The sequence below is a fragment of the Pan paniscus genome, chromosome 5 (genome assembly GCF_029289425.2).
Source record: "Pan paniscus chromosome 5, NHGRI_mPanPan1-v2.0_pri, whole genome shotgun sequence".
Taxonomy (NCBI): domain Eukaryota; kingdom Metazoa; phylum Chordata; class Mammalia; order Primates; family Hominidae; genus Pan; species Pan paniscus.
Genome location: NC_073254.2, coordinates 17,601,660 through 17,619,990, shown reverse-complemented (window position 1 = coordinate 17,619,990; position 18,331 = coordinate 17,601,660). Strand labels below are relative to the sequence as shown.

The 18,331-nt window shown below is 48.8% G+C and overlaps 1 protein-coding gene across 4 annotated transcripts in view; it reads right to left on the bottom strand.

Annotated features, from left to right (window-relative positions):
* The window catches only part of NQO2 (N-ribosyldihydronicotinamide:quinone dehydrogenase 2), a 34,349-nt gene extending 27,756 nt beyond the window's left edge, over positions 1-6,593 (bottom strand). For 2 of the 4 annotated variants that reach the window (XM_055113139.2, XM_034961369.3), the window contains exons 1-2: positions 6,474-6,593; positions 4,766-4,971 (exon numbers count right to left, since the gene is read on the bottom strand). The gene's annotated coding sequence lies outside the window, so the exon portion shown is untranslated. The remainder of the gene's footprint in view (positions 1-4,765; positions 4,972-6,473) is intronic. The other 2 variants (XM_055113138.2, XM_034961366.3) reach the window with 2 other exon arrangements.
* Between the last annotated feature and the right edge of the window lie 11,738 nt (positions 6,594-18,331).

Here is an 18,331-nt window from a genome sequence, read left to right as displayed (position 1 = left end):
TTCTCCTGCCTCAGCCTGCCGAGTGCCTGCGATTGCAGGCGTGCGCCGCCACGCCTGACTGGTTTTCGTATTTTTTTGGTGGAGACGGGGTTTCGATGTGTCGGCTGGGCTGGTCTCCAGCTCCTAACCGCGAGTGATCCGCCAGCCTCGGCCTCCCGAGGTGCCGGGATTGCAGACGGAGTCTCGTTAACTCAGTGCTCAATGGCGCCCAGGCTGGAGTGCAGTGGCGTGATCTCGGCTCGCTACAACCACCTCCCAGCCGCCTGCCTTGGCCTCCCTAAGTGCCGAGATTGCAGCCTCTGCCTGGCAGCCACCCCGTCTGGGAAGTGAGGAGCGTCTCCGCCTGACTGCCCATCGTCTGGGATGTGAGGAGCCCCTCTGCCTGGCTGCCCAGTCTGGAAAGTGAGGAGCATCTCTGCCCGGCCGCCATCCCATCTAGGAAGTGAGGAGCGCCTCTTCCCAGCCGCCATCACATCTGGGAAGTGAGGAGCGTCTCTGCCCGGCCGCCCATCGTCTGAGATGTGGGGAGCACCTCTGCCCTGCCGCCCCGTCCGGGATGTGAGGAGTGTCTCTGCCCGGCCGCCCTGTCTGAGAAGTGAGGAGACCCTCTGCCTGGCAACCGCCCCATCTGAGAAGTGAGGAGCCCCTCCGCCCGGCAGCCACCCCGTCTGAGAAGTGAGGAGCGTCCTCCCTCCTCGTCTGGGAGGGAGGTGGGGGGGTCAGCCCCCCGCCCGGCCAGCCGCCCCGTCCGGGAGGTGAGGGGCACCTCTGCCCGGCCACCCCTACCGGGAAGTGAGGAGCCCCTCTGCCCGGCCAGCCGCCTCGTCCGGGAGGGAGGTGGGGGGGTCAGCCCCCCGCCTGGCCAGCCGCCCCATCCGGGAGGCGAGGGGTACCTCTGCCCGGCCGCCCCTACTGGGAAGTGAGGAGCCCCTCTGCCCGGCCAGCCGCCCCGTCCGGGAGGGAGGTGGGGGGGTCAGCCCCTCTCCCGGCCAGCCGCCCCATCCGGGAGGGAGGTGGGGGGATCAGCCCCCCGCCCGGCCAGCCGCCCCATCCGGGAGGGAGGTGGGGGGATCAGCCCCCCGCCTGGCCAGCCGCCCTGTCCGGGAGGGAGGTGGGGGGATCAGCCCCCTGCCCTGCCAGCCGCCCTGTCCAGGAGGTGGGGGGGCACCTCTGCCCGGCCGCCCCTACTGGGAAGTGAGGAGCCCCTCTGCCCGGCCAGCCGCTCTGTCTGGGAGGGAGGTGGGGGGGTCAGCCCCCGGCCCGGCCAGCCGCCCCGTCCGGGAGGGAGGTGGGGGGGTTAGCCCGCCGCCTGGCCAGCCGCCCCATCCGGGAGGTGAGGGGTGCCTCTGCCCGGCCGCCCCTTCTGGGAAGTGAGGAGCCCCTCTGCCCGGCCAGCCGCCCTGTCTGGGAGGGAGGTGGGGGGTTCAGCCCCCGGCCCGGCCAGCCGCCCCGTCCGGGAGGGAGGTGGGGGGGTCAGCCCCCCGCCCGGCCAGCCGCCCCGTCCGGGAGGGAGGTGGGGGGGTCAGCCCCCCGCCGGGCCAGCCACCCCGTCGGGGAAGTGAGGGGCGCCTCTGCCCAGCCGCCCCTACTGGGAAGTGAGGAGCCCCTCTGCCTGGCCAGCCGCCCTGTCCGGGAGGGAGGTGGGGGGTCAGTCCCCCGCCCGGCCAGCCGCCCCGTCCGGGAGGGAGGTGGGGGGGGTCAGCCCCCCGCCCGGCCAGCCGCCCCGTCCGGGAGGTGAGGGGCGCTTCTGCCCGGCCGCCCCTACTGGGAAGTGAGGAGCTCCTCTGCCCGGCCACCACCCCATCTGGGAGGTGTACTCAACAGCTCATTGAGAACGGGCCATGAAGACAATGGCGGTTTTGTGGAATAGAAAGGGGGGAAAGGTGGGGAAAAGATTGAGAAATCGGATGGTTGCTGTGTCTGTGTAGAAAGAGGTAGACACGGGAGACTTTTCATTTTGTTCTGTACTAAGAAAAATTCTTCTGCCTTGGGATCCTGTTGATCTGTGACCTTACCCCCAACCCTGTGCTCTCTGAAACATGTGCTGTATCCACTCAGGGTTGAATGGATTAAGGGCGGTGCAAGATGTGCTTTGTTAAACAGATGCTTGAAGGCAGCATGTTCGTTAAGAGTCATCACCACTCCTTAATCTCAAGTACCCAGGGACACAAACACTGCGGAAGGCCGCAGGGTCCTCTGCCTAGGAAAACCAGAGAACTTTGTTCACTTGTTTATCTGCTGACCTTCCCTCCACTATTGTCCTGTGACCCTGCCAAATCCCCCTCTGCGAGAAACACCCAAGAATGATCAATAAAAAAGAAAAAAAAAAAAAAAAAAAAAAGACTCCATCTCAAATAAATAAATAAATAAATAAGTTGGGTATGGTAAAAAAAAAAAAAAAAAAAAAAAAATACTAATACAAAACTGCTTATTGACTGCATCTCATCAGCTGTTATTCTTTTAGACTGATTGAATTATTCTAAGTTGCTTTTCCAGATTCATCTAATAAAAAGAAAGATTGGATCTGACATGAACAGTGTAGAAATTAGTACAAGAAAGTCTCTTTTCTGAATCAAATCTTGGTCCTACAGTTTAGGATTTTATTTATTTAATTTATTTTGAGACAGGGTCTCATTCTGTTGCCCAGGCTGGAGAGCAGCGGCGCTATATCTCAGCTCACTGCAACCTCCGCGTCCCGGGTTCAAGCGATTCTGGTGCCTCAGCTTCCTGAGTAGCTGGGACTACAGGTGAGCGCCATCACATCCGGCTAAATTTTTTATTGTATTTTTAGTAGCGACAGGGTTTCATCATGTTGGCCAGGCTGGTCTTCAACTCCTGGCCTCAAGTGATCCACCAGCCTCAGCCTCCCAAAGTGCTGGGATTACAGGAGTGAGCCACCATGCCCAGCCTAGTTTAGGATTAAAAAATTGTTCTATGCCTTAATGCCAAAGATAGAACATTGTAATAATTATTTTATTACAATTTATGTAATTAATTATTTTATGTCTTTAAGAAACATTTTGCCTCTGTCATATCTCACATTACAATGAAAAAAAAATTCCTTATGTTTGTGTTCTAACAAATTAAAAGTTGTGTATCATTGTGAATTCAGTAGAGAAGCAGGTAACACATGAACTGGGATCATGGAAACCAAACCAGAATAAAGCAAGCCCAGCACAATACTATCTTGGAGGCTGACCAGTTAGAAGGTCTTAAACATAATATATTTTAAACAAACAGCTAAAGGAAAAAGATTAACCTAGTGTTGTAACCGAGCGAGTTACAGAGAAACGCCACACTCTGAGACGAATTCAGGAGTCCTTTATTAGCCGGCAGCCGAGAGACAGCTAGCGCTCAAAATTCTCTTGGCCCCGAAGGAGCTAGATTTTCTTCTATACTTTGGTTTAGACAGGGGAGAGGGGGAGTCTAGTTGAAACAATCTTACAGAAGTAAAGTAGGCAAAAAGTTAAAAGGATAAACGGTTACAGGAAAGTAAACAGTTCCAGGTGCAGAGGCTTTAAGTCTATCCTAAGGTGATAGACGCCAGGCTTTGGGCGTTATCAACCGGACACAAACGCAGGGGCTCTGGGTGCTATTAACCGGGCGAATTCCTGGGAACTGCGGATATAGCTTGCCACAGTATCTTATCAGTTAATTGCATTCTTGATGTGCTGGGAGTCAGCTTGCACAAGTTAAGTCCTTGAGGAAGGGGGTGGGTAAGGAGCTGCGAGTGAAGGAGTCACGATGGGGTCTGTCTGGCTCTCTTAGCTAAGGAAGAGTCACTTCAGGGTAAAACAAGGTAGGGTATCACACTAGAAGCCTCACACCATTAAGATTCAGTCAGGCAGGCATTCCTTTAAAAAGTGTTTACTGAGTACCTTCTCTATGTCAGTCACTATTTGGGGCATAAAGGACTCACTTCTCAGCAAAAACAAACTCTGATCCCCCGGTCTCCTCGAGTCACGGAGCTTGCAAGCTAGTGGGAAAAATTGGGAACTGGTGCAAAGAATGACTGCAAAATAAATTGTGGTCATCTTGAAGACATATGCGTGCGTGTGTGCGTGAAGCTTTTTAAATAGAGAAGCTTTAAGTGGGGGAAATTTGCCGACATTACACGATTTCTTCTCTTAGTGCAAATGTATACAGCCTGTCTTTTTGAAGGGGTCACCGTAGATGATAATTATGCTCTGTTAACCTCATTTGTTGTCAGGGAAAATTAAAACTAAGGGTAGTGTCAGTAGGAATCTTGGTTCCTGCCAGTTTTGTTGTTTGTTAGCATATCTTCCTTTACAGGTAGTATGGTTTCATTTTCGTAAAAATGCTGCATAAACGTAGCTGGGTCTGTTACTCATTGCAGTGCCTGCTGATTTCGCTGGACCCCACCCTGCTTTTGCTGCCCAGTGCGATAGCATATGGGACAGAGCTAAATTCCTACTCAGCTGTAACTCTGCTTATTTTCAGGAAAAAGAATGCCTGTGTTTTGAAGTTCCTTCTTAGGACGAAACCAGCTGAAGCTGGCGAAATCCAAGATGGCGCCTCTGAAGAGCCTCTGGCTTTATTATCACCCAGTTCTCATGCTAAACAACACTCCCACCAGCGCCGTGACAATTGACAGTCGCCATGACAACGACTGGAAGAGACCAAGAAGGGACAGAAAAAAAGGGGTTCCTTGATTCCGGGAAAAATCTCCGTTCTTTCCCAAGAAAAGCATGAATATTCCCCCCCGTGCTCTTAATGCCCAGCCCCTTCATTAAAGACACCCTACCTCTGTAACTTCCCAGCTCTCACCAGCTAAGTTGATTTCAGATCTTCCAATTCCAGAGCCATTGAATAAAGCCTGCACTGCTTGACACACTCCCTTTCGGTTTCGTGCATTGGCCTCACCACACAACAGGAAACAATCCTTTTTGGGGTAACCGGGACTCCCGGTAACATTTCCATATATACATATCTTAATGTATGCAAGGGCGTCTGGGGGAGAAAGAAGAAGCACATTTCATTCTTTGCTTTCTATAATACTGGATTGCTTGAGTTTGTGACAAGGACACCCGTTAACATTTGCAACATTTTTAAACTAAATTGTATGTATTATAGAACAGTCCTCTGCGCTGAGCTTGGACTTAAAGTGGAAAGGCTTACATTTGCAGAATTAAAAACAGCATCGAAACATTCTGTGGCAAGAAGTCCTGCGAGCCTTCTCGCCCCAGCCCGGTTTCCCGCGGGCCCCAGCCTCATCCCCTAAGGCCCCACCCTGAGAGCCCCCAGGCCCCAGCCGCGTCCTCCTGGACCCCTCCCAGGCGTGGCGAGCCGGGTCGCGGGAGCGCTCCGCCACCAGGGGGCAGTGCGGCGCCGACCGTGGGCTGCTGGCTCGGGCGAGGGCATCCAGGCGCCCTCCGCTGCAGCGGGCTGGTTGCAGAGGGGCGGGCTCTTGCCAGGCGGCAGGCGCTCCGGGCGCAGCTGGGAGGAAGGAACGCCCCCGGGAGTGGGCGGCGGCCGAGGGACCCTGGAACCGTCCTCCCCGGCGGAGGCCCCCGCAGCTCCCGCAGCTCCCCTCATCCCGGACGGGCCGGGGATTGGGACTGGCCTGGGGTCTCCTACTCTCCTACTCCGCGCAGGAAGTAGCCCCTTGGCAGGACCGGCGGTGCCCGCTGCTTTCAGGAGCCCCGAGCCGCTTTTGTCTGGGTGCAGCTCAGCTCACATCCCCGATACAAGTCTTTCCCGGCTCGTCTCCCCCTTCTTCCCGGAGTCCATGCCTCGCTGTCGGTGACTCATCCCACACTGTGCCCTGCGAGTCACCCTGTCGCTTTCTCTGTTCATCCGGGAGCGCGGCGCCATCTCCCTCGAGCCCCGCCTCCCCTACAGTGCTCCGTGCTTAGGTCGCACGTTCTCTCCTCCCTCCAGCTCCCTGGCTCTTGGCCCTTCCCAGGCCACCAGGCGACAGCAGCCTCCGCCTTCATTTCCTTGGTCATTTCAGGCGCATGCTTGGAGGATTTCAGCATCTGACTCAGCTTCCCCGCCATGCATCCCTCCACCAGCATCCAGTCACACCTCTGCAGCCTTCAGTGTCCTGGAAAGGACTGACCAATCTGACCCATTAGAACCTACCCAGACCAATTTGAAGGCCACTGCCGCTCAACCGTGGCCACCCACTCCTGCCCCACCTGGAGCCCCAAACTGCTCAGTTCCTTCTCTAAAACTCTCCCCTCTTTTGTTTGTTGTGAATAACTGTCTTCCCTGGTTCTTTCCACACCTCTCTGGCCTCTCCTTGTCTTTTTCTGGTTCTTTTTTTCTCTATTCTCCCTTATGCACTGGCCTTGCTGGAGGTCCCTGCTCTCCCTGCAAAACCTCACCACACCCTTGACTTCAGCTATATCCATTTCACCTCACGTTGACATCTGGTGCCTAGACCTCTCTCCCGAGCCTTCCACACCATGCCAAAAATGAAATTCATTTTCTCCTCTAAATTTGCTCACCTTCTTGTTTTCCCAATCTTATTTATTGTCACAGCCATTCCCCTGCTGGTCCAAGTCAGTAGTCTGAGAGTCATGCTAGACTCCTCCTTCCTTATCTACCCATCCACCAATCCCCAAGCCCTGTCTATCCTCCTTTTTTTTTTTTTCCAGTCAGAGTCTTGCTGTGTTGCCCAGGCTAGAGTGCAATGGCACGATCTCGGCTCACTGCAATCTTTGCCTCCCGGGTTCAAGTGATTCTCCTGCCTCAGCCTCCTGAGTAGCTGGGATTACAGGCGCATGTCACCACGCCCAGCTAATTTTTGTATTTTTAGCAGAGATGAGGTTTTGCCATGTTGGCCAGGCTGGTCTTGAACTGCTGACCTCGTGATCCGCCTGCCTCTGCCTCCCAAAGTGCTGGGATTACTGGCATGAGCCACTGTGCCTGGTCATCTATCCTCCTTTTTAAATAGCTCTGCCATGTGTGCCTGTCTCCCCTGACAGCTCACCCTCATCCTATTTGTCCACATTGCTGCAGAGTAGTCTTTTGCATACACCAGGAGTTCCCAACCCCCGGGCCACAGACCTGACTGGTCTGTAGCCTGTTAGGAACCAGGACACAGAGCAAGAGGTGAGCCACCAGTGGGTGAGCTAGTGAAGCTTTATCTGTATGTGCAGCTGCTCCCCATTGCTTGCATTACCACCAGAGCTCTGCCTCCTATCAGATCAGGCAGCATTAGATTCTTATAGGAGCACAAACCCTACTGTGAACTGCACACATAAGGGATCTAGGATGTGCGCTCCTTATGAGAATCTAATGCCTGATAATCTGCCGTTGTCTTCATCACCCCCAGATGGGGCCAGATAGTTGCAGGAAAACAAGCTCAGGGCTCCCACTGAAAATAAAGTGCACAAGAAGTGTCATGTGCTTGAATCATCCCGAAACCATCCTCTGCTGTCCAAGGAAAAATAGTTTTCCACAAAACCCCTCCCTGGTGCCAAAAAGGTTGGGATGGTTGCCATACATAACTCTGATGATGAGACCACGAAGCTCAGAATCCTCCAGAGGCTCTCCACTGCCTGTAAGATGAAATAAAACTTATGGGTGTGACTTATCCATAAGGGCCCAGTCTAAACTGCCTCATATTTAATTATATAGTAAGCTATTTGTTTCCTCAAACGTATATATTTTGGCCCATTTCCCAGTCTCCTAGGTTGGAATATGCTCTGTGTGTCACCTGGCCAGCTCATGCTCTTTCTCATTCTCAGCTCAAGTGTTAGGGACTCTATGACACCTTTCTTGATTCTCCCAGTCAGACATATTGTTGCTACTTTTTCTGAACACTTATCCTTTTATCCTTAGCACCACTAAAGCACATATCACATCAGATTTCACTTGTTTGCACATCTGTCTGGCATCTTGAGCCCAGGGACCGTGTCACCTGTCTTCATGTCCCCAGGCCCTAGTGTAGCTCCCAGCCTATAGTGAGTGCAGAATAAAAGTCTGTAGAATGAGGCCAGGCGCGGTGGCTCATGCCTGTAATCCCAGCACTTTGTGAGGCCAAGGTGGGCAGATCACGAGGTCAGGAGTTTGAGACCAGCCTGACCAACATGGTGAAACCTCGTCTCTACTAAAAATACAAAAAATAGCCGGGTGTGGTGGCACGCGCCTGTAATCCCAGCTACTCAGGAGGCTGAGGCAGGAGAATCGCTCAAACCTAGGAGGTGGAAGTTGCAGTAAGCTGAGATCGCGCCACTGCACTCCAGCCTGTGCAACAGAGTGAGACTCCGTCTCAAAAAAAAAAAAAAGTTTGTAGAATGAATGAAACAATTAGTTACACCACAGTTAGTGAGTCATCGATACTTCATCAAGGCTGGGTATTTCTTATAATAAAGTTATTAAAGCTGATAAGCAAAGATCAAGTTACCCAAAGAACAGCACTGCCAGTGATCTAAAGGTCTTTGCCCTCAGGTTGCTTAGGTAACGGAAAGGATAAGAACTCCCCACTGTTCTTGGGCGGATCTTACATTGCTTTTGGAAGAGGCAATAGACTTGGGAAAGAAAGGAGTGTGTGTATTGAGGTATTGAGTGAATGGTTAGGTGGGAGGAGTCAGAGAGGAAGGCTGCAGTCGCCCCTCAATCGACCCTGGCTGCTTTGTCCTTGAGGCTCAGTGAACAGATTATCTGTTTTCATGGTAAGGGGTTGGGATTCTCTACTTCAGGTGGGCACCCAGAAAGTGAATTGCTCGCCTTTGTTTAAAAATAATGAAAATGGGCCGGGCGCGGTGGCTCATGCCTGTAATCCCAGCACTTTGGGAGGCTGAGGCAGGTGGATCACCTGAGGTCAGGAGTTTGATAACAGCCTGGCCAACATGGTGAGACCCCCGTCTCTATTAAAAATACAAAAATTAGCCAGGCGTGGGGATGGGTGCCTGTAATCGCAGCTACTCAGGAGGCTGACACAGGAGAATCACTTGAACCCAGGAGGCGGAGGTTGCAGTGAGCTGAGATCTTGCCACTGCACTCCAGCCTGGGCAACAGAGCAAGACTGTCTCAAAAACAAACAAACAAAAAACCCAAAAATAATGAAAATGTCTGCCCACCCTTCACTGAGTAAACATAATGAAAATGCACATCTTGTGCCCTCTTTTGCTTTTATTCTATAATACTCAAGCCTACGTTTTGGAACTAAACCCCACACCCTTTGTGTGAAAGCCATGCGGATCTTCAAAGGGATCCCTTTAGGGGGAACATTAAGTTTGCCCAAGGAGGCACCCTTCTGGGTCTCCAAGGCCACCTGGCTGCAATGCAGTCCAATTCCAGCCTCTGTCTCCCAGAGCACCCCCTGTGCCAGGGCGGCAGGATCCCAGGGGTGTGTCTACCATGGCACCAGACACACACTGGCTGAATGTAGCCTCGTAATCGCTGAGCCCTGTTCACAACCATTTTTGTTTTCATGCTTTTTCAGCTTTAGGAGCTTTGTTGTATCCCTGGTCAAAACTACTCTGGTGAAGCTCACTAGGTGTCTCTAACGCGGCACCTGAGGAGCAGTTTTCCTGAGCTCCTCATGCAAATGGACCCCACTCCCTTTGGCAAAGTCCTGGGAGCTCAAGGGAGGCTGCCCGGTCAGCTGCGGCCCATCCCAACGCATTGGGGACCTGCCCACCTGGCTCTTAATTTGCATTTTGAAATGTCACCCAAGTGATTCCAGACCAGATAAGAAGATGAGCTTCTCTTGTTATGGAAAAAGGAAGAGAGACAGAGAGAGAAACCTCTGTTTTGTTATTTAGCTATTCCTCAAATTCTTATGACCAGTGATGATATTTTTTTAAAAATCTCCAGAACAACACAATTATTTAAATTTAACTCAGATTTTATTTTAATTTATTAATTTATTTATTTTTGAGATGGAGTCTCGCTGTGACACCCAGGCTGGAGTGTAATGGCACGATCTTGGCTCACTGCAACCTCAGCTTCCCGGGTTAAAGCGATTCTCCTGCCTCAGCCTCCCAAGTAGCTGGGATTACAGGTGCCTGCCACCACGCCTGGCTAATTAATTAATTATTATTATTTATTGAAACGGAGTCTCACTCTGTCACCTGGGCTGGAGTGCAGTGGTGTGATCTTGGCTCACTGCAACCTCTACCTCGCAGGTTCAAACGATTCTCCTGCCTCAGCCTCCTTAGTAGCTGGGATTACAGGTACACACCACCATGCCTGGCTAACTTTTTTTTGTATTTTTAGTGGAGACAGGGTTTCATCATGTTGACCAGGCTGGTCTCAAACTCCTGACTGCAAGTGATCCGCCTGCCTCGGCCTCCAAAAATGCTGGGATTACAGGCATGAGCCACCGCACCTGGCCTTAACTCAGATTTTAAATATGAGAGTATCAACTTGTAGGGGTGGAAGAGGTGTGATGCCTCTCCTTACACATTGTATGGGTCACAGCCAAGGCTCCTATCTCAAAAGACACAGTCCCACCTCCAGCTCCAGTTCGCCTTCTCATTCATCCCAGATAAGTTTCTTGAAAGAGTATTCTAAGACAACTCTCTCCATGTGTCTCCAGGCCTGGATCTGCCTCAGTTTTTGATCCTCCCATCTACCGTCCCTTGGTAACTAACGACTTGGGAATGAGAAATGCCCTTTTCAATTCTGACTCTCCTCTTCCTCTCAGCACCAGCAGCGGATGCTGACCTGGTTCTCTCTTTCTTCTGTCTTCTCCTTCTCTGTCCTCTTTGCCATGTGCTCCTTTTCCAGCTGTCTTTTAAAATGTTTGTTGCTGGATCAAGGAGTTTCTCCCCCAGCTTCATGTAGCATCGATAGCTCTTACCTTTGTCGTAATTTCTACCTGTCCTCTGGACATCTTCACCTAAATGTTCACCAGCACTCTAAGCCCCTTTTGACTCAAACTGATTATTTGACCCCTAAATCTGATCCTCCTCCCCCTATATACTCTTTCATGTACCCAGTTCTCTGAGTTAGAATAAATACAAACCATCTGGAACTGTAACTCTGCCCTTCTCTCTCAAAATCCACTTGTTCAGTATAGTCTATGATTTCTGCCCCCTAATTAGCTCTCTGCCTCACAGGCATCACCATTGCCAGTGCCTGGCTAAGGCCCAAATTACCTGTGTTCTGGGCTCCTGAGGCCAATTTCTAAACAGCTCCCTGCTGTCACTGTCTTCTGCACCCTGCCCATCCTAAGGCCTGATGCTGGAGTTGGGAAAGAAGAAAAGAAGGAAGGTGTGGTGTGGTGGCACATGCCAGTAGTCCCTGCTCTGGAGGCTAAGGCAGGAGGATTGCTTGAGCCCAGGAGGTAGAGGCTGCCGCAAGTTATAATCACACCACTGCACTCCAGCCTGGACTACAGAGTGAGACGGGGGGTTGGGGCGGGGGAGGGAGGAGGAAAAGAAGAAAGGGTGGAGGAAAAAAGGGGGCAAGGAAGGGAAAAAAGAGAAAGCAATCCTCTCCTCTTATTAAAATCCTGTGCTGGTTCCCCAATGTCTGAGGGATAAAACCCAAATTTCCTAGAATGGCACAAGGACTCTTTCCCAGCCCATCCCTGACACACCATCCAGCCCTACCCTACCTCCCTGGGGGCCTCTCCCCAGCCCACACCCTTCCCTCCTCCCTTAAAGCACACTCACCCTTTGCCCCTGTGGGCTGTCACACTGCATCTTTCTGTTGCTGGTGGTAATAAATAAATAAATAAATGATTTGATGATCCATGATACTTATTAAAGCATAGTAAAGAAGTCTTTATTCAGGACCAACTCGATAGGGTTAGAAACTGCTGTAACAGAGTCTTGTAGTGCAGGAGAGAGATTGGGCTCAACCAGAAATACAGCCTGAGGAAGTGGGGATTTATAGCCAAGGAGCAGGGTGGGGTCAGTGGATGGAAAATGACTAAGAGGAGACATCAGGGGTCAGAGGGATTCTGGCTAAACCGACCTCACAGAATTCTTGCGGAAGGCAGGTCAGGGTGATCAGACAGCCCCTGGGAGGCGATGGAGGATGAGGTGCCTGATCAGATATCAAGGGTGATTGCACACTGAAACTGGGGAGTTCTTTGCTAAAACTAGATTTTACACGGAAGTGCACAGGTAGACCTAATAGAAGTTTCACAAACCTGACTAATGGGCCAGGCGCAGTGGCTCACAACACCAGCACTTTGGGAGGCCGAGGTGGGTGGATCATCTGAAGTCAGGAGTTCCAGACCAGTCTGGCCAACATGGTGAAACCCCATTTCTAGCAAAAATACAAAAATTAGCCAGGCATGGTGGTGCATGCCTGTAATCCCAGCTACTCGGGAAGCTGAGGCAGGAGAATTGCTTGAACCTGGGAGGCAGAGATTGCAGTGAGCCAAGATCACAACCTTGTACTCCAGCCTGAGTGACAGAGCGAGACTCCATCTCAGAAGGAAAGAAAGAAAGAGAGAGACAGAGAGAGAGAGAAAGAAAAAGAAAGAAAAGAAAGAAAGAAAGGAAAAGAAAGAAAGAGAAAGAAAAAGAAAGAAAAGAAAGAAACCTGACTAATGTTTGGCCAAGCTAGGAATCTTTGTCACTTGTTTGTTCTTTCTCAGCGCTGGAAAATTACTCTTCCTACGAGACTGAGCTCAGCTGAGGCCCCAGGGAACACATCCTGAGGCTCACAGAGCCGTTCTTCCCGGCTTCTGTTCTCACAGGTGCGTGCATGCCCTGTTAGAGCAGGCACATGCCATTCTGTGGGCACAGTGCCTTTCCCAGCCATCTGAGCACCTGAAAAAGGAAGGACCATGCTTCCTGCAATTCTATTTCTCAACTCTCTGTGATCTGATACAATGCTTGTGCAACAAAGATTAGTGCACGAAGTTATGGGGAACTAGTCACTAGTTTGTCTCATAGGGTTTTCCAGCTCCGTTACTTAGTGAGGGAGGGACTTCAAGTACATGCATTTGCCATGGGGAGGGTTTACAAATTCCAGGCGTAGGAGAGTGTGGTCTGGTTACATTTCTGGGTCTTTCACCCACTTCAATGAACTACTTGAGTTGTATGAGTGGGAGAGGCAAGTCCAGCATGGACTTGCCTCAAAATTCCAGGGAGCAGGGAGCAAAGCCAATATTAGGCCTAGATCGAAGGACCATGGCTTTACCTCAATTCGAGGTCTACTCTCACATGTAAGAGGAGAAAGGCTCTAGCACTTAGTCCCTGCAAATCTGGAAGGAAAGCTGGGGAGAGACCACCCAGAAAAGTAAGTTCCAGTGTCTCTCAACCCTCCACTAAGATATTTCAGAAAATAAGGCAGGTTGTTTGCTCTAGTCCCAGAAAATTCTGGAAGGAAGCTGGGCTCTTTGCAATAAATGCAGGAGCAGGGAGCATGGTGGCTGCTCTCACAAGCTAGGGATGGTGCAGGGAGTGGAGCTTAGGGTCTTCCCCAGCCTGTCCTTGTAGAGGAGACACAGAGAAGCCTGGGGCCTGCTTTGGGGTTGGATGCTCATGGCTGGTGAGAAGCAGAGCAGCCTGTCAGTAGCCCCTAAAGTGTTGTTCCAGAAGCTTTCCCGGGGCAGAAAAAATTGGGACGTCAGTCTTCAAAACACTTTTCTCTTAGGAAAGTGGGTCACCACCTCTCAGAGGAAGAGAGTGCATCTTTTATTTGCCTATTGCCTGTGGTCTCATCCGATCTCTGTTCCTTGTGTCTTGCACCACTTTGAACAGCATCTTATTTTAAACTCTCCTCCTTGACTTCCTTACACTGGCAGGAAAGGTTACATGCATTTTGTCTGTATTCATGGCCTCGTAACAGGTTCTCTGCTGCCTGCCTGCTAGGTGTCCTTTAGAAGTGATCCATGACCCAATCAGGTTTACCAAGCGAGTCACTGGGAGTGGCTGCTACCATTTTTTTTTTTTTTAAATAGGCCATCAGATATGAGAGCTAGAAAGTGTTACCAGAAAGGGGTCCCAAACCAGACCCCAAGAGAGGGTTCTTGGAACTCTCACAAGAAAGAATTTGGGGCAAGCCTATAGAGTTAAGTGAAAGCAAGTTTATCAGAGAAGTAAAGAAACAAAAGAGTGGTTACTCTGTAGGCAGAGCAGAGGCAAGAGCTACTCAACTGAGTGTACTTATAGTTATCACTTGATTATATGCTAAACAAGGAGTGCATTATTCATGAGTTTTCCGGGAAAGAGGTGGACAACTCCCAGAACTGAGGGTTCCTCCCCTTTTCAGAGCATTTAAGGTAACTCCCTAACATTGCCATGGCATTTGTAAGCTGTTCTGGTGCTGGCAGGAATGTCTTCTAGCATGCTAATGCATTATAATTACTGTATAATCAGCAGTGAGGAGGACCAGAGGTCACTTTGGTCATCATCTTGGTTTTGGTGGGTTCTGGCTGGCTTCTTTACCTCAAGCTGTTTTATCAGCAAAGTCTTTGTGACCTGTATCTTGTGCTGACCTTTTATCTCATCCTGTGACTAAGAATGCCTAACCTCCTGGGAATGCAGCCCCGTAGCTCTCATATTTGATGATCCATGATATTTATTAAAGCATAGCCTTAATTGACCTACCCATATTCAAGATGGAGTAGGTCTGGTTCAAATGCCTCTGACAAAAGTATAGAAACGTTGCTGATTGGCATTGCTATATATCATTTGGATAATTTTTCTGTTGTTCCTAGGAAACATTGCAATGTTTACTATTGTTGATGAAAAGAGGTAAACTCTGTAAAATATTTGAAAAGATTTATTCTAAGCCAAATATGAGTGACCAATGACTCCCGACACAGGAAATCCTCAAGCCTAGGAAATCCTGAGAACATGCGCCCAAGGTAGCTGGGCTACAACTTGGATTTATACAATTTAGGGAAACATAAGACATCAATCAATACATGTAAAATGTATGCAGGTTCAGTCCAGAAAGGCAGACAACCGGAAGTGGGGGCTTCCAGGTCATAGGTGAATTCAAGAATTTTCTGGCCAGGCATAGTGGTTCACACCTATAATCCCAGCACATTGGGAGGCAGAGGCAGGAGGATCAGTTGAGCCCAGGAGTTCAAGACCAGCCTGGCAACATAGTGGGACATTGTCTCCACAAAAAATAAAAAAATTAGTCTGGCGTGGTGGCGTGTGACTGTAGTCCCAGCTACTTGGGAGGCTATGGTGGTAGGATTGCTTGAGTCTGGGAAGTCGAGCCAAGATCATGCCACTGCACTCCAGCCTGGGCAAGAGAGTGAGACCCTGTCTCCAAAAAAAAAAAAAAAAGTTCTAATTGGCAATTAGTTGAAAAGGGTTAACTTATTATCTAAAGATTTAGAATCAGTAGAAGGGAATGTCTGGGTGTCTGGGTTAAGATAAGGGGTTGCGGAGACTAAGGCTCCTATCATGCAGATGGAATCAATAGAAGAGAATGTCTGTGTTAAGATGAGGAATTGTGCCTGAATTCCAAAGGCAGGTGGGTGGAATGAGAACGAGGCACGTTTGTCCTCACTTTTCATCATGGCCTGAACTAGTTTTTCACACTAACTTTGGAATGCCCTTGGTGGAGAGGTCCATTCAGTTGGCTGGGGTACTTAGAATTTTATTTTTGGTTTACATTATCTATGAGGAAAACAAATTTGGTGTAGGTAGTTAGTTGCCTAGGAACTTATGTCCTCTGTTGGAAGGCAGGGGTTCTAGCTCTGGACCAATCTCAATGTTTGCATTGTAGTTGTATGATAAATATTCAATTAACCAAATAGAGTAAACTAAGCAATTGACCTAATCATGGATGGTTTATCTGTTAGGGTAAGTTTTTTACTCATCCATGGCCCCAGTTTATTATTTATTTACCATTTAGACACTGAGTCTTCCTTGGTTCAATTCACTGTGACCTAGTTTTTTTTTAAATATTGCTAAATAAATTCAAATCCATCTTTACCATTAACGTCGAGGTAGAAATGCTCTTTAAGTTTTATGAGTCTGTTAATCCATGAAATTCTGAGAAATTTACAAGGACGATGATGGTGTTACATAATGCAAGTGTCACAGTGAAATAGTCACAGTTATTCAGGAGAACTTCTTTTCTCCCTTTTTGTGTTAGAGCTGATACGTCAGCAGAACAGAGTGCGCTCATTCACAGTGATCTCTTAGTTGCTGTTCTTTGATTTGGTCATGGGTGAGTTAGAGTGCTGTGTTCTTACACCAAACCCGATTTGTGTTACATGAGCTGGTTGTGGTTGCACATTCTTTTTGAAAGTGTTTTCCTCAATCTATGATTTCTAACATTTGAAAGGGAATTCTTTTAAAAAATAAAGTGCAGCAATACAAGATATTTACTTGTAACAATTCCAATTCAAAAGTAAATGAGATGTGTTTAGTACCCATGACGAAGATCCCTAGTAAATCTTTTTTATTGTTATTTTTTTAAGCTTCAGGGACACATGCTGAAGTTGGTAAATCTCTATTTCCAATTTCCTGATTGTAAATTCAGACTGTCTTGTAAACAGCTGTAAACTAAGAATAAAACTCTGAGCTCTGCAAGCATGTGAATGGACCCCTTCTCTGGGCCAAGGGCATTCCAAAGTTCAGGCCATGATGGGAAGAGGGGGCAGGACATGCCTTCCTCCCTTTGGAATTCAGACACAACTGACCAACATTAATGTTAAAATAGAGATCTTAATAATAATGAAACAGCTTTTTTTTTTTTTTTTTTTGTAGCAGTCGACACCAAATTCCAGCCTGGTCCTAGAATAGCATCACATGACAAAGAGCAGGCCCTGAAAGAAATCGAAGTATTTTACCCCAAAATATATTTCTTTGGCATGTTTTGAAATGGTCCTGCAAAGCTGTCTCTTGTGGGGGAAATCTACATTCTGTAGAGAATCCCCTTCCCTTTTCCAGGTTTTTTCCTGATCCAGGAGAGAATTAACTACGAGTTTGGCACATTTTAAGTCTGATAAGAGACATTTATATTCTATCCTCTCTGAAACCTTCTACCTGGAGGCTTTATCTGCATAATAAGAACCTTGGTCTCCACAACCCCTTATCGTAACCCAGACACTTCCTTCAGTTGATTCCAGGTCTTCAGATAAACTCTTTTAAACCAATTGCAAATCAGAACATCTTTGAATCTACCTATGACCTGGAGCCTCCCCGCCCGATTATAGTTGTTTCACCTTTTCAAACCGAACCAATGTACATCTTGTATCTATTGATTGATGTCTTATGTCTCCCTAAAATGTATAAGACCAAGCTGTACCCCAACCACCTTAGGCACGTGTTCTCAGGACCTCCCGAGTCTGTGTCACGGGCACGACCTTAACCTTGGCAAAATAAAATTCTAAATTGATTGATACTTGTCTCAGATACTTTTTGGTTTACACACCAAAAAGGCTTTTTTTACTTTTATTTTACATGGAGTACTGAAGTCCTTTCAAACCAAAACTGAACTAGCCCCCATCCGGAGAAGTCTGAGAAAAGAAAATGTCATGCTATTGCTAAGTAAAACCCATGTGTTTTCAGTCATGGTTAGCAGCAGGGACCAATTAATCAGGTGGGAAAGAAAAAGGCTTTCCCTGAAGTCAGGTCTTTGTTATGACATCTTACGTTTGAAATGAGTTTTCTGAACATTAAACACCAATGAGTCACCGAGTTCCATGGAATAACAATTGTGAGTGTGATCCTCTACAAACGGACAACGAGATGCCTGCCTTCAGCTCTCTAGTGTCCTCTAACAGTGGCATTCACCTCTCCTCCAGCCACCACCTGGCACTGAGATAGCTTAGAGGCACCCTGAACTCAGTTTTCAAGACAGCTGCCTGGGAAATTTCTTGAGTGAAGGCCCAGTCCCTGAAAAGTTCTGAGGAAAACTAAAATGTGACTCAGAAGTCCATTGATTCACCCCTGCTCATCTTTCCTTCCTCACTCTGGGTCCGGAGAGAGGGCGAGGCTCTCCCTCGGGAGGTTAGCCCCACGGGTACATTGCATGATTGACCAATTCCTTATTAAATGAGAAAAAGGGGAAAGAGAAAAAATATAGAAGAGCCTGAATGTTACCTTCAGGCAGGAGGCTCTGGAGACGGGTTTTCCAGGGGTCTTTTTTGGAGAATGCCAGCATCCCCTCTGCTTTCCCATCTGAAAATGGCTGAAGAGGGGAAGAAATGGCCTGTACGCATTTCCAGTGGTGCCACATCAAACTGCTTTTTCACGTTTGATTACAGGCAACGAAAACCCAGGCCTTTGTCCCATGAGCATCAGAACCACTCATCAGAGTAGTTCCCCAACTGTGCGCACTCATCTCATTTATTATTAGAAACCTGGTTACTTTTGGTTTTGATTGCTTCTCATTATAAGCCTGTTAGAATACGATATAATGAAAATGTGATAAACATTTACGAAACAACTTTATGCCAGATATGTCTCTCTAGGAG